This window comes from Acipenser ruthenus, chromosome 50 (assembly GCF_902713425.1).
Source record: "Acipenser ruthenus chromosome 50, fAciRut3.2 maternal haplotype, whole genome shotgun sequence".
Taxonomy (NCBI): Eukaryota; Metazoa; Chordata; class Actinopteri; order Acipenseriformes; family Acipenseridae; genus Acipenser; species Acipenser ruthenus.
The window spans coordinates 3,391,284-3,405,662 of NC_081238.1; positions in this window are offsets into that span (position 1 = coordinate 3,391,284).

The window sequence follows — 14,379 nt, forward strand, 5'->3', positions numbered from 1 at the left end:
AAGCCAGTCTGGGTAACATTTGTGTGTATAAATAATGTTTTATGATTTCCATTACACGAGAGTAGATGTTAAAACTTCATGCTGATTTGAACTCGGCTCTCGCCAAGATAAGCACCAACTAAGACGTAGCTTTACAGTAAACTAATGTGATCCATATGTGTCTCCCTCCATTTACGTTTCCTTCCATATGATGATGTAGATATCCTTCTGTCTGGTGTTAATGGCTGAAGTGTAATGCTGGCTCCAGGGATCAGCTTATTTTGCCTCCCTGGCGCATCAGCACACACAACGGCTGCGATGCTGGCTCCGGGGATCAACCAAAGTGCGGCCTCCCCAGCGCATCAGCATGACAACCGTCTGGATTGAGCTAAGTAGGGTACATCTCTGGGGTTTTCAAGTGGGCACCTTCCATCCTCAGTGTTTCGTCGACTAGCCCACGACACCTCAAGAGGGCGCGACAGTGATTCTGGCGTCCCAGCATCACCCCCCTCCGTCCCCCACTCAACTCAGCCCAGCTTACTTACATGTCCCCAGCCAGATTCTTTCCGTCTCAACCACAGCCAGTTGCTGCTCCTCTCTGCTGTTTCAGATAAGTTCTTCACTGTGCGACGCAACTCTTGGCCACTGAATCCGACGTCTCTGAGAAACCGGGTTGTAGAGTGTGCCACAAATCCTCGACAACCCACTTCCACTGGGTAAACCCGAACTCTCCATCCTCGCTGTTCCGCTTCAGTGGCTAGTTGAGCATACCGCAGTTTCTTCCTCTCATACGCCTCATCTACAGCATCCTCCCATGGCACTGTTAACTCTACCAGGTGAACAAGGCGTGCTGATCCAGACCACAAGACAATATCTGGTCGAAGGTTAGTGGTGGCAATCTCAGGTGGAAAAATAAGCCGTTGACCAACATCTGCCAGCATTTTCCAGTCTCTAGCAGCTTCCAGTTGTCCTGGGCGAGAATTGGTTTTAACACCTTTTCTTGGTGGTTGCTCTCCTGGGCGGAGGAATGTTGTCTTTTGTGTGTAATGTTTTGATGGAACAGGTGACAACTTATTGGTCATGTTACGCTTGTCTTCCAATGCTAAGGCCAAACATCGCAGCACCTGGTCATGGCGCCAAGTAAACCGTCCTTGGCTAAGAGCCACCTTACATCCTGTCAAAATGTGCCTTAATGTTGCAGGTGATGAACACAAAGGACATGAGGGATCCTCTCCTACCCAGAGGTTTAGGTTCTGTGGTGATGGGAGAACATCATATGTTGACCTGATGAGGAAACTGATCCTGCTCTGTTCCATTGACCATAGGTCTTTCCAGCCAATCTTGCGTTGTTCCACACTCTCCCATCTCATCCATTCTCCCTGCTTGGCCTGGGAAATGGCCTTTATACACCTCATCCTCTCCTCCTGCTTTTGCACCTCGTTGACTACCAGCTTCCTCCTTTGAGCTGGGGCCGCCTTGTGCCATGTAGGAGGAGTTGAACTGAAACCAAGACCCCCTCTTCCATGCTGAACTTGCCCCATGATATCACCAATTCGAAGGGCAGCCTTTGCATCTTCCACAGCTTTCTTTGCCGCCCACTTTCTTCCAGTTTTCAACACAAAGCGAACAGAGTTGCGGCTTTGTGGGTATGTGTACAGGCATGTATGGTAATGAGTACAGGGACATACGTGGCAAAATAAATGGAATAGTAAACTGTTGTGTAGTTAAATTAAAAACTATATCTGACTAGAAATGTAATTAGTTATCAATAGAGATGTAAGATAATTACTGTTTGTGCAAGGGTGTGAGTTGTGGTTGGCAGGGAAACAGAGATCCTGCCTTAACAAGTTCTTGACTATCAGGTATGCCTCAGCCACATTCCAGGCAATGACTCATTACGGCAGGATACCTCTGGAATTAAAATGCATTAAAATATATATATATATTTTTTAATTTATCTATGCATCCTAACCCACAACTTCCAAGTGAAAAAGATATTCTAGAAATTTGTAGAAAATTAATTAAAAATAAAAACTGAAATAGCTTGGTTGGATAAATGTCCACCCCCCTTGTAACAGCAATCCTAATTTAGCTCAGGTGTAAGCAATCGCCTTCAAAATCACACACCAAGTTAAGTGGCCTACACCTGTGTTAAATTGTACTGATTCACTTGCTTTCAGGGTAAATTCAGCAGTTCATGCAGGTTCCCTCTGCAGGGTAGTGCATTTTCAAAGCAAAGACTCAACCATGAGCACCAAGGCGCTTTCAAAAGAACTCCGGGACAAAGTTGTTGAAAGGCACAGATCAGGAGATGGGTATAAAAAATATCAAAGGCCTTGAATATCCCTTGGAGCACGGTCAAGACGATTATTAAGAAGTGGAAGGTGTATGGCACCACCAAAACCCTGCCCAGATCAGGCCATCCCGAGCAAGAAGGAGACTGATCAGAGAGGCTACCAAGAGGCCAATGGCAACTTTGCAAGAGCTACAGGCTTTCATGGCCGACTGGACAAAGTGTGCATGTGACAACAATATCACAAGCACTCCACACATCTGGCCTATATGGTAGGGTGGCAAGAAGGAAGCCATTACTCAAGAAAGCCCACATTGAATCCTGTTTAAAGTATGCAGAAAAACACCCAGGAGATTCTGTAGCCATGCGGCAAAAAGTTTTGTGGTCTGACGAAACTAAAATGGAACTTTTTGGCCTAAATGCAAAGCATTGTGTTTGGTGCAAACCCAACACAGCGCATCACCCAAAGAACACCATCCCTACTGTGAAGTATGGTGGTGGCAGCATCATGTTATGGGGATGTTTCTCATCGGCAGGGACTGGGGCACTTAGGATAGAAGGGAAAATTAATGGAGCAAAGTACAGAGAAGTCCTTGAGGAAAACCTGCTGCCCTCTGCAAGAAAGCTGAAACTGGGATGGAGGTTCACCTTTCAGCATGACAATGACCCAAAGCACACAGCCAAAGCTACACTGGAGTGGCTAAGGAACAAAAAGGTAAATGTCCCTGAATGGCCCAGTCACAGCCCCGACCTAAATCCAATCGAAAAATTGTGGCATGACTTGAAGATTGCTGTCTATCAACGCTCCCCAAGGAACTTGACAGAGCTTGAACAGTTTTGTAAAGAAGAATGGTCAAATATTGCCAAATCTAGGTGTGCAAAGTTGGTAGAGACCAATCCCAACAGACTCACATCTGTAATTGCTGCCAAAGGTGCTTCCACCAAGTATTAACTCAGGGGGGTGGAGACTTATCCAATTATGATCTTTCAGTTTTGTACTTTTAATATATAATTTTTTCTCAATAAAAACTTTTTCCCCCTTAACAGTGTGCAGTATGGTGTGTAGAAAAGTGGAAAAAATCCTCATTTAAGTGCATGACACTCTGAGGCACTGACACAACAAAATGTGAAAAAAGTTCAAGGGGGTGTAGACTTTCTATAGGCACTGTGTGTATATATATATATATATATAAAGAAGGAAGTTTGTCTGTCTGTCTGTTCCTTTATGCATTTGGACCCCGCAGGAGCCAGTGCAACCAAACTTTGCATGGCCTCCTCTTTCATCCAGGGGAAGGTTGAGGGCTATGTGTGGATCTAACATTTTGACCCCCAGGGTGCTGGATCACTACAGTAGCCGTGTATCTCAAATTAAAGAAACCCACAAAACCAAAAAATAAAAATAACAAAATTAAAAGAAATTTAAAAATGGCAAAAACCAAAAAAATAAAGTTAAAAAAAGGGAAAGGGTGAGTGCGTTGTGCGACACCCAGGCTGTGTGAAGCCGTGTGAAGAGAAAAAGGTACTGTGCAGACCTGTGTTAAATGAAAGTGTTTGTGACGGGTAAACGGCTTAGCCGTCCAGTGGTATAGATAGGGTCTGTAAAGTTTAGTTAGCGCTCCAAAACTGAGTTAGGGGTTTGTTTGTTTATTTTGTGTGTAAAAATAAAAGTCCATGAAAGTGCGTAACTGCAAGTTCTGTGTCTGGGTCTGCTGCTTCAGTGTGCAAATGAGCCGAGTACAGAGAGGCTACGTTACCATATAGATAGATAGATAGATAGATAGATAGATAGATAGATAGATAGATAGATAGATAGATAGATAGATAGATAGATAGATACTTACTTTTTAAATAACATTTATTTACAACAGAGTATAAACTTTTACATTACAATAAATTCTACAAAAAATTCATATATTTAGAACAAGTTCATCAGACTCTTCATCCACCTCACAGAGCACTCCATTAAAACACCATATAATTTCAAATTTTAATAAATCGTGCATCATTTTATAAAAATTAAATTCAACACCTATACGTTCCCTAACTAGCTTTCGAAACACTTTAACCAAGTCTTGACTGTTTTTATCAATTTCACTGCTCCTACTTTTTAAAATGGCCAATTTAGCTTGACCTAACATAAAATTAGCCAACTGAAACACAAACTTTTTACTCTTTGCATATGTGACCCCAAAAATAAAAACCGTCTTCGTGAACTCCAAACCCAGCTTTAAAAAGAGGTTGTTTAAAAAAACAAACAATGGATCCAATCTTTGACATTCCATGTAGCAGTGAAAAACAGTCTCTCTTTTGCTGCAGAAAGGGCACTTGTCATTCACCTCCGGATTTAGTATTGTTATAAAAGCATTAACAGCCAGAATGGTATGCAAGAGTCTCCATTGTAAGTCACCAGATCTTTTACCAAGGGGAGGTTGGTATAAAGCTCTCCAGGCTGGCTTGTCCTCCTCTCCAGCTCCCAGCCGCTCTCTCCAATGCGTGTCCGGTAGAACTTTAAGCACATCTTGGAACTTTACTTTCACACACATTTGATATGCTTTTTTCCCCTCCAATAGGGAAAAGTGGCATCTACACAAGTCCTTCACTTTTAAAATCTTGCCACTCTCCTCCTCAAAATTACTAATAGCAGGAGAGATTAGCAAGGAAGGAAACGGAGCCTGCTGAGGGATTCGATGCTCACTAAAAACACTCTCCAGTGCCTCTCGCCACTCTGGGAGCAGAGCTTCATTCAGCTGTGACAGGTAAACGCCTGCCACACGTACAGACCGCATGGCCAGAGCATTGGCTAAACATTCTGGGTCCTTCCAAGCACATTTTTCTGTGTCTATTAGATCATAGATCCTCACAAGTTTAGCCCTAATAAGGGAATCATTAACCGATTTGAAACTATAAATGAAACTAAATTGTGGATTTAACACCAAAGGCTGTTGTAGAACCCAAAAGGGGTCTAAAGAAAACTCATACTCGGCCTTTAGTGCACCCCAAGCCCTCAGCATGCTCCTGTAAAACAGAGGAAGACACGACAAATTAATTTGACCAACATCCATAAATAGCAAATTAAAATCAAAACCAAACCCCCCAACCTGACGAAAGAAAGACAACGCCAGTCCTCTCCAAGGCAACTCTACCGGTGAATAAAACAATTTTTGCAACGTTTGCAGTCTGAAAGCAGCTGTCCTGCACTCAATATTAATGAATCCTTGCCCACCCTCATCCAATGGCAAATGCAACACACACTGCCTCAACCAGCAATATCCATTCCAAAAAAACTCCAAAAGCAGGGATTGGATCTGTTTCAACAACATTTTTGGAGGCTCCACACAAATTAACTTATGCCAAAGACTGGAGGCGACTAAATTATTTACCACTAAAACTCTTCCTCTAAAAGACATTTGAGGAAGCAGCCACCTCCACCTCTGCAAACGTCCTTTTATATTTTCCAAAACCCCTTCCCAATTTTGCCTTTCCATTTTCTCATTGCCCATAAAAATTCCCAAATACTTGAAACCTTCTCGGGTCCACTGCAGTCCATCAGGCAATACCAATGACTTGAATCTTTTTTCTTCCCCAACCTGCACAGCACTGCTCTTACTCCAATTTACTCGTGCAGACGAAACCTTTTCAAAGATTTTCTGGGTCTCAACTAGCACTTTTATGTCTTCTTGACTACTTATAAACAACATAATATCGTCAGCATAAGCTGACAGCTTAATTGACTGATTGCAGTTTGGAATATCTAAGCCTGTCAAAACACTTCTTAACCTACTCAAGAAAGGTTCAATTGATAGTGCGTATAACATACCAGATAGTGGGCATCCTTGTCTAATTCCTCTCTGAATTTTAAAAGGTGCAGTAAGTCCTCCGTTTATTTTAATCAAACTGAAAACGTTACAATAGAGCGATCTTATTTTACTAATGAAATTAGAGTTAAGACCAAAAGCAGCGAGGACCTTCCATAAATACTGGTGGTCGACTCTATCAAAAGCCTTTTCCTGATCTAACAAAAAAAGACCAGTACTAAAGCCAAACAATTTTGAGGCTGCCAATATGTCCCTGACCAAAAAGATATTATCAAAAATGGATCTATTTGGGATGCAATAAGTTTGATCAGGGTGCACCACAGTCTCGATCACTGTACTCAGTCTGTTGACTAGAGCTCTAGAAAGAATTTTATATTCGGAGCACAACAGTGACACAGGTCTCCAATTTTTTATGTCGCAAAGATCACCTTTCTTTGGAAGGAGCGTGATAACTGCTCTCCTGCAGCTTAGCGGCAGCTCTCCTTGCTCAAAACTCTCTTCAAAAACTTCAGCAAGATCATATTTCAACAGTTGCCAAAAACTTTTATAAAACTCCACGGGCAAGCCATCAATGCCAGGAGCTTTGCCCTGATTCAGCCCTTGCAGAGCAACAGTAAGTTCTTCGATAGACAGGGCACTCCCCAGCCCTTCATTAGCCTCCTCAGGCAAACACGTCATGCCCTGCAGGAAACCCTGCACCTCCTCAGGCTCAGCCCCAGCCTCCGCTGCAAATAAACCTGAGTAGAACTGGACAGCGTGCCTCCTGATCTCCTCCGGGTCTCTCAGCTCCACTCCGTCCGGCCTCCTTAGACAATGAATTGCCTTCCTTTGGCTACTTTTTTTCTCCAAACTGAAAAAAAACTGAGTAGGTGCGTCCATCTTCGTCAGCCCCTGCACCCTAGATCTCACCAGTGCTCCTTTCACTTTTACATCCAAAAGATTTGCAATTAATTTCTTTTTGTACTTTAATTTTTCAATTAGATTATCATTTTGCTTGGAGTCTAGAGCTCTCTGGAGCTCTAAGACATCCCGCTCCAGCTCCTGCAGAGACTCATTTACCCTCTTTGTAACGTTTTCATTGTACTGTTGACAGAATGTTTTTATTTGAACTTTACCTACGTCCCACCATTGTCTAAGATTTGAAAAGGAACCTTTATCATCCCTCCATGTTTTCCAAAAGAAATTAAAACATTTGATAAAATGCAAATCATTTAACAAACTAGTGTTGAATTTCCAATAGGAACGACTGCGTTTAACATTAGGCAATAAAACAGAAAGGAATACAAGGTTGTGATCAGAAAAGGTAGAAGGAGAGATGCTACATTGTTTTATCAGATTAAAATGCTCTTTGAAAACATAAATCCGATCTAATCTCGCCATTGAGATGTGACTCTTACTGTACTTAACCCAAGTATATTGTCTTTTATTTGGATGCACACTTTTCCACACATCAATTAAATCAATCTTTTTTAATATAACTGATAATTCTCTTGCAGACTTAAGGTGTGGCTCAGGATGATTTCTGTCCATTTTACAATGAGCAGTACAATTAAAGTCCCCTGCTAAAAACAAAACCTCATCAGACGTGCATTCTACTAAAACCTCGTCCAGAATTTTGAAAAATTCCAACCTCTCTTTTCCATCATTGGGGGCATAAATATTAATAAATACAAAGGATTGTCCTTCTACTACAGCTTCTATTTTAAGCATCCGACCTTTTACCAGTTCAGTAAAGTCCACAGACTCAGGTTTAAAATGTTCCTTAAACAAAACTGCCACCCCAGCACTCACATTAGATCCATGACTAAAGAACATTTGCCCTTTCCATTCCTTTTCCCACTCTGACTGGGTTTTGAAATCACAATGAGTTTCTTGTAAGAAAATGACATCCAGTTTTTTCTGGTTCAAATATTCAAAAACAGAAGCCCTCTTAAAACTGTCTCTACAACCATTTATGTTAATGGTCCCTAACAGAAAAGTCATCATTGGGATAGAAAAAAAAACTAACAATATTTGAAAAAAAACCACGGAGTTTACCATTTTTATTTTTGATTAAGTTTACCACGAACTCTAATCAAACAATTCTTTAAACACCAGCGTTCTTGATCTGTAAAATTTGACCCAGAGGACTTCTTTACCAGATAAGCCGCTGAGTTCACAAACAAACTTAAATCAGGAAAAAAATCCTCCACATCAACTTTTCTCCTTCCCTTTGTCAACAGTAAAAACTCTCTTATGTCTTGCTCACCATACCCGCTCTTTAACAAAATGGATTCAGAGCATTGAGAGGAGTCGGTTAACACAGCCTCCTCCTCCTCCTCTCTCTCTGACTCTGAATTACTTTCATGTATGGTGCTGGCAACCAAAACACTCCAGGGCTTTTGCCCCTCCTTTTTAGGAGGTTGTTCTTTTCCCCTTGTTTCTACTTCCTCTATATTTTTCCTTTTTAATAATTTTTTCCTCTTTTTTCCTGGAGTCTTAAATCCAACATTATCATTCATATTCTCACTCATTTCCATTGCCAAACTGCTTACTTCAGAAACATTCTCCGATGCACTCTCCCCTAGACGCTCGGTTTTATTTCCACCCGCACCCTGATTGTCCTCTCTTACTTCTCCAGTCTCTGCTTCTCTCATACTATCCGTATCATTAACAGTACCACCTTCAATCTGTTGTTTTTCATTACCATCACTACTGGTATTCTTAATTTCCTTCTCGCCAGTTTTACTCTCTGTTCCGCTCACCTCCACACCAACACTCGTCCCAGCCACCTCTCCATCATTTTCAGCGCTCACATTCCCTCTCTCCATACCCCCACTCTCTGTTTCAACATCAACATTACTCGGCTCCGTGGATTTCAAGTTCACCGCTACTTTCTCGCTCACCTCTCCCCCTTCTCTCTCCTCTCTATCTTTTGTTTTCGGGCAATTTTTAACTAAATGTCCATCCGCCCCACAATTGAAACATTTCATCGTTTCTGAAGTAGCAAAAATCACGTAGTCACAACCATCCACTTTAAACTTTAAAACAATGTTAAGTTCCTCACTCCCTTTATTCAGAACCATAAACAACTGTCTCCTGAAGGAGACCACATGTTGTAATAATGGAGATTTACAGCCCAACGGGATTCTTTTTGGGGCTGAAACAATTTGCCCATGTCGAGACAATTCATTTATAATTAATGCATTTTTAAGGAAAGGTGGAACGTTTGATATGATTATTTTCCTCGCTGGTGTCACTAATGGCGTCACTGCAACCAGAGAATCATTCAAAACAATTCCATTTTCTACTACTTTATTCACTAGATCAGTTTGACTTAAAAACGCCACGACTGATCCATTCATTCTAGATGCAGACTTTATATTGTCATAACCGACTACTTTCCCAATCGCTAACATGCACTTCTCTATAGGAACAAAACCTTCCGTAGCTATTTTAACTCCGTGCTTACGAGTTAAACTCTCAAGGGGGAAAACCCCCCCTGAGCCAGCCATGCTGACCGCAAAAGACAAACTTCTTTAATTTATTTAACAAACAAAACCAAATAACTATTCACATTAACAAACACATATAAAAAAGAAAGAAAAACGAAACACCTACTTTCAATCCACTCCACCTCACTCACTCCACTCTCCCAGCATGCATCACACTAGACAGAACAGGTAGATAGATAGATAGATAGATAGATAGATAGATAGATAGATAGATAGTGTGGCAAGGTAACAGAGGTAAGATATGTCAGTCTATGGTTAAGCTTATGTTATAAAATTGAGAATGCTGCATGCTGATTGGTCCATCAGTGTTCCAAGCCATTACAATATCCAGCACAATGTCACGATTAAGATCTACTAAGGAACAAAAACAAATCACTGCACCTGTGCTAACCAGGTATCACTGTGCCATGCAAAATCAAAGAAAACACCTGTCAAAATACCTGTTGTTATGGAAGATACTGTTTGTGCCCATGGCAACTGATGAATGGTTACAAAACAAAGCCGCATCAATTCATAAAAGCAACTCTCCCAAAACTGAGAAAAGAAAAGGGTGACCCGTCATGCTGAGGTACAAAAATGTAACATTGACGTGCTAGAAAAAACTCGAAATGAAATGACTACCACAAAACAAACACATTGGGCTGTTACATGCCTCAGTGACTGGCTTTCTGCAAAAAATATACAATCTGACTTTAAATGAATTACAAAAGAACAGTTAAGTAATATCCTTAGAGATTTCTATGTCACCATCAGAAATTGTAAAGGCGAGCAATACAGAATAAGCAGCTATGTGGGGCTCCTTGCTGGATTAAACACACATAAATGACCCCCCGCTAGTTTTATTATTTGTTTATTTAGCAGACGCCTTTATCCAAGGCATCTTACAGAGACTAGGGTGTGTGAACTATGCATCAGCTGCAGAGTCACTTACAATTACGTCTCACCCGAAAGACGGAGCACAAGGAGGTTAAGTGACTTGCTCAGGGTCACACAGTGAGTCAGTGGCTGAGGTGGGAATTTGAACCGGGGACCTCCTGGTTACAAGCCCTTTTCTTTAACCACTGGACCACACAGCCTCCTCAGAATTCATAATTTCAAATACTGTGTATGTGGGTACAATAAAAAAAAAAAAACAGACAAGACGTCCGGGATAAAACACAACATCACCTCTCAACAACTGAAAAAGATTGAGTTTATTACACATTCTGATGCATAAACCCAGACACAGCTACAGGTCTTGTTTGTAAAGAATGGTTTGGCGTCCAGTTACATTTCAGACGCAGAGGAAAGGAAAGAAACAGACAACTAAAAGCTGACTCTTATTATAAAAACAGATGAAAACAGCTAAGTATGTCACCATGACCTTTAATGAAAGTACAACAAATCTCAAAAATCCCTACGGAACAAAGATTCTCATTGCGGATTCATGTTTGAAGAGTAGATTCACTGGAGAAGTACTACACACATTTCCAAAAAATCTGCCTGCCTTTTATCTTCACCCAAACAAAGCAACTTAAACTCTTGGAACATAAGAAAGTTTATAAAATGAGAGGAGGCAATTCAGCCCATCTTGCTCGTTAGTAGCTTATTATTATTTATTTCTTAGCAGATGCCCTTATCCAGAGCAACTTACAATTGTTACAAGATATTACATTATATAGATATCACATTATTTTTTACATACAAATTACCCATTTATACAGTTGGCTTTTTATTGGAGCAATCTAGGTAAAGTACCTTGCTCAGCAAGCAGTGTCCCCCACCTGGGATTGAACCCACAACCCTCCGGTCAGAGCCCTAACCACTACTCCACACTGCTGCCCTGATTGATCCCAGAATCTCATCAAGCAGCTTCTTGAAGGATCCCAGGGTGTCAGCTTCAACAACATTACTGGGGAGTTGGTTCCAGACCCTCACAATTCTCTGTGTAAAAAAGTGCCTCCTATTTTCTGTTCTGAATGCCCCTTTATCTAATCTCCATTTGTGACCCCTGGTCCTTGTTTCTTTTTTCAGGTCGAAAAAGTCCCCTGGGTCGACATTGTCAATACCTTTTAGGATTTTGAATGCTTGAATCAGATCACAGCGTAGTCTTCTTTGTTCAAGACTGGATAGATTCAATTATTTTAGCCTGTCTGCATACGACATGCCTTTTAAGTCTGATCGCTCCTCTTTGCACTCTTTCTAGAGCAGCAACATCTTTTTGTAACAAGGTGACCAGAACTGAACACAATATTCTAGATGAGGTCTTACTAATGCATTGTAGAGTTTTAACATTACTTCCCTTGATTTAAATTCAACACTTTTCACAATATATCCAAGCATCTTGTTGGCCTTTTTTTATAGCTTCCCCACATTGTCTAGATGAAGACATTTCTGAGTCAACATAAATTCCTAGGTCTTTTTCATAGATTCCTTTTTCAATTTCAGTATCTCCCATATGATATTTATAATGCACATTTTTATTGCCTGCTGCAGATTTGTCTACTTTTGGGATGTAATTGTTTTGCACCTCTTGTACTACGTTAAAAAAAACAGCCATCCTTTTTCTGTGGATGTTTTCTCCAATCTACTTCTGTTAGTCTCTGTTTCATTCCTTCATAGTTTGCCTTCCTAAAATTGTAAGCCTTAGCTTTAGGCATTACTTTGGGGGTTTTAAAAAGCACTTTAAAAGGAGACCATGTTGTGGTCTGAGTTTGCCAATAGTTCTCTGACCTCTGTAAGAAGCAGTCATTTGTCATTTCCACCATTTCAATTTCTTCTGCCGTGCTACCCATATATATATATATATATATATATATATATATATATATATATATATATATTGTAAAATAGCGGGTTATGAGAAACAGCAGGGAGGGGGTTAAAACCTCCCTGCTATAGAAATGCTCTGGTTTGATTTGTGTTGCTTTATTGTTTTGTTTAATTGCTTAATTGTTTTATTATTAATCATCATCCGCACCTGGGCGTTATTGGAAATTAGGCCCAGGTGCGGGGTTTAAAAAGAGAGCAGGCAGTCTGCTCAGTGCTGCTGAATGGAAGGAGGCAGAAAGGAGTGCTCTGCTTCCTGGCAGTCCCGAGAGAAAGGTACAGTGCAAACCCGTGTGGTTAAGTTTTGTGGAACAGGGAAACGGCTTAGCCGTCCTGTGATAGTTAGGTTCCTGCGTGTGTAGTTAGTGCTCAGAAAGAGCTAGGTGTTTATTTTGTGTATTTGTTTTATTTTTGTCTTTATTAAAAAATTAGCGCAACCACGCAAGAAAAGCCATTTCTGTGTGCTGGGTCGTAATTTTAAAGGGGCACGAACCCGAGTGAGTGGCAATCGTGTTACATATGGTGGCAGAGTGTGTGGGCGCCCCTACGACCCTAGAAATGGAGAGCATTGAGGAGTTAATTGCGCGAATCAATCGCAATACTGCTGCTCAATTAGAGCAGACTGCCAGAATGGAGAGACAGATGAGCGAGTGGGGGTTGGCACCGCTGAGGAAGAGGGAGCCAACAGAGTTGGAGCTGTTGCTCCAGAAATGGGAGCAGGCTAGAGTAGCTCCGCAGTCTCCCGAGCCAGAGGGGGAGGAGCCGCCGCTTCCGGAGCCCAGAGGGGAGGAGCCGCCGCTTCCGGAGCCCAGAGGGGAGGAGCCACCGCTGCCGGAGCCCAGAGGGGAGGAGCCGCCGCTTCCGGAGCCCAGGGGGGAGGAGCCGCCGCTTCCGGAGCCCAGGGGGGAGGAGCCGCCGCTTCCGGAGCCCAGAGGGGAGGAGCCGCCGCTTCCGGAGCCCAGAGGGGAGGAGCCGCCGCTTCCGGAGCCCAGAGGGGAGGAGCCGCCGCTTCCGGAGCCCAGGGGGGAGGTGAAAAGTATACCTCCACCACAGCCCCGACCACCGCCCCTACGGTCCAGTCCGGCACCGCTGCATCCAGTCCCTCACCCCTTGCTCCAGGACACCCGGCCGGTCTTCCCGGACCTTCCTGCGCTGGACCTTGAGCCCAGGAGTGTGCAGCACTGGCCACAGCTTTTCCCCTGGTTCCCTGCTCCGCTCTTCCCGAGCACCCAGACGTCGCTGGGCTGCTGCCAGACGTCGCTGTCGCTCCCCCTGTTCGCTGCTTCGCTTCCCCTGGGTGATCGGACATCACTGCGCCGGTTCCCAGGGGAAGATCTCTGCCCACTGCTGCATCCTCCAGTGCCACGGTCTACGCTCCGGTCGCCCCTGTTGAACCGTTGGGTCCCCTTGTCGCCGGTGCGCGGTCCTTACCTGGCTGAGCCGGGACGTGGACCGATCCACCCTCAAGCCTGCCCGTGGAAGAGGGCAAGAAAGGACATTTATGGACTTGAGGGTGGGTGGTTATGTTTTAGGGGAGGAGGTGGGCGTCTCGTGGCCTGTGTCTTGTAAAGACAAGGGGGGGGATGTGTAAAATAGCGGGTTATGAGAAACAGCAGGGAGGGGGTTAAAACCTCCCTGCTATAGAAATGCTCTGGTTTGATTTGTGTTGCTTTATTGTTTTGTTTAATTGTTTAATTGTTTTATTATTAATCATCATCCGCACCTGGGCGTTATTGGAAATTAGGCCCAGGTGCGGGGTTTAAAAAGAGAGCAGGCAGTCTGCTCAGTGCTGCTGAATGGAAGGAGGCAGAAAGGAGTGCTCTGCTTCCTGGCAGTCCCGAGAGAAAGGTACAGTGCAAACCCGTGTGGTTAAGTTTTGTGGAACAGGGAAACGGCTTAGCCGTCCTGTGATAGTTAGGTTCCTGCGTGTGTAGTTAGTGCTCAGAAAGAGCTAGGTGTTTATTTTGTGTACTTTGTTTTACGTTTGTGT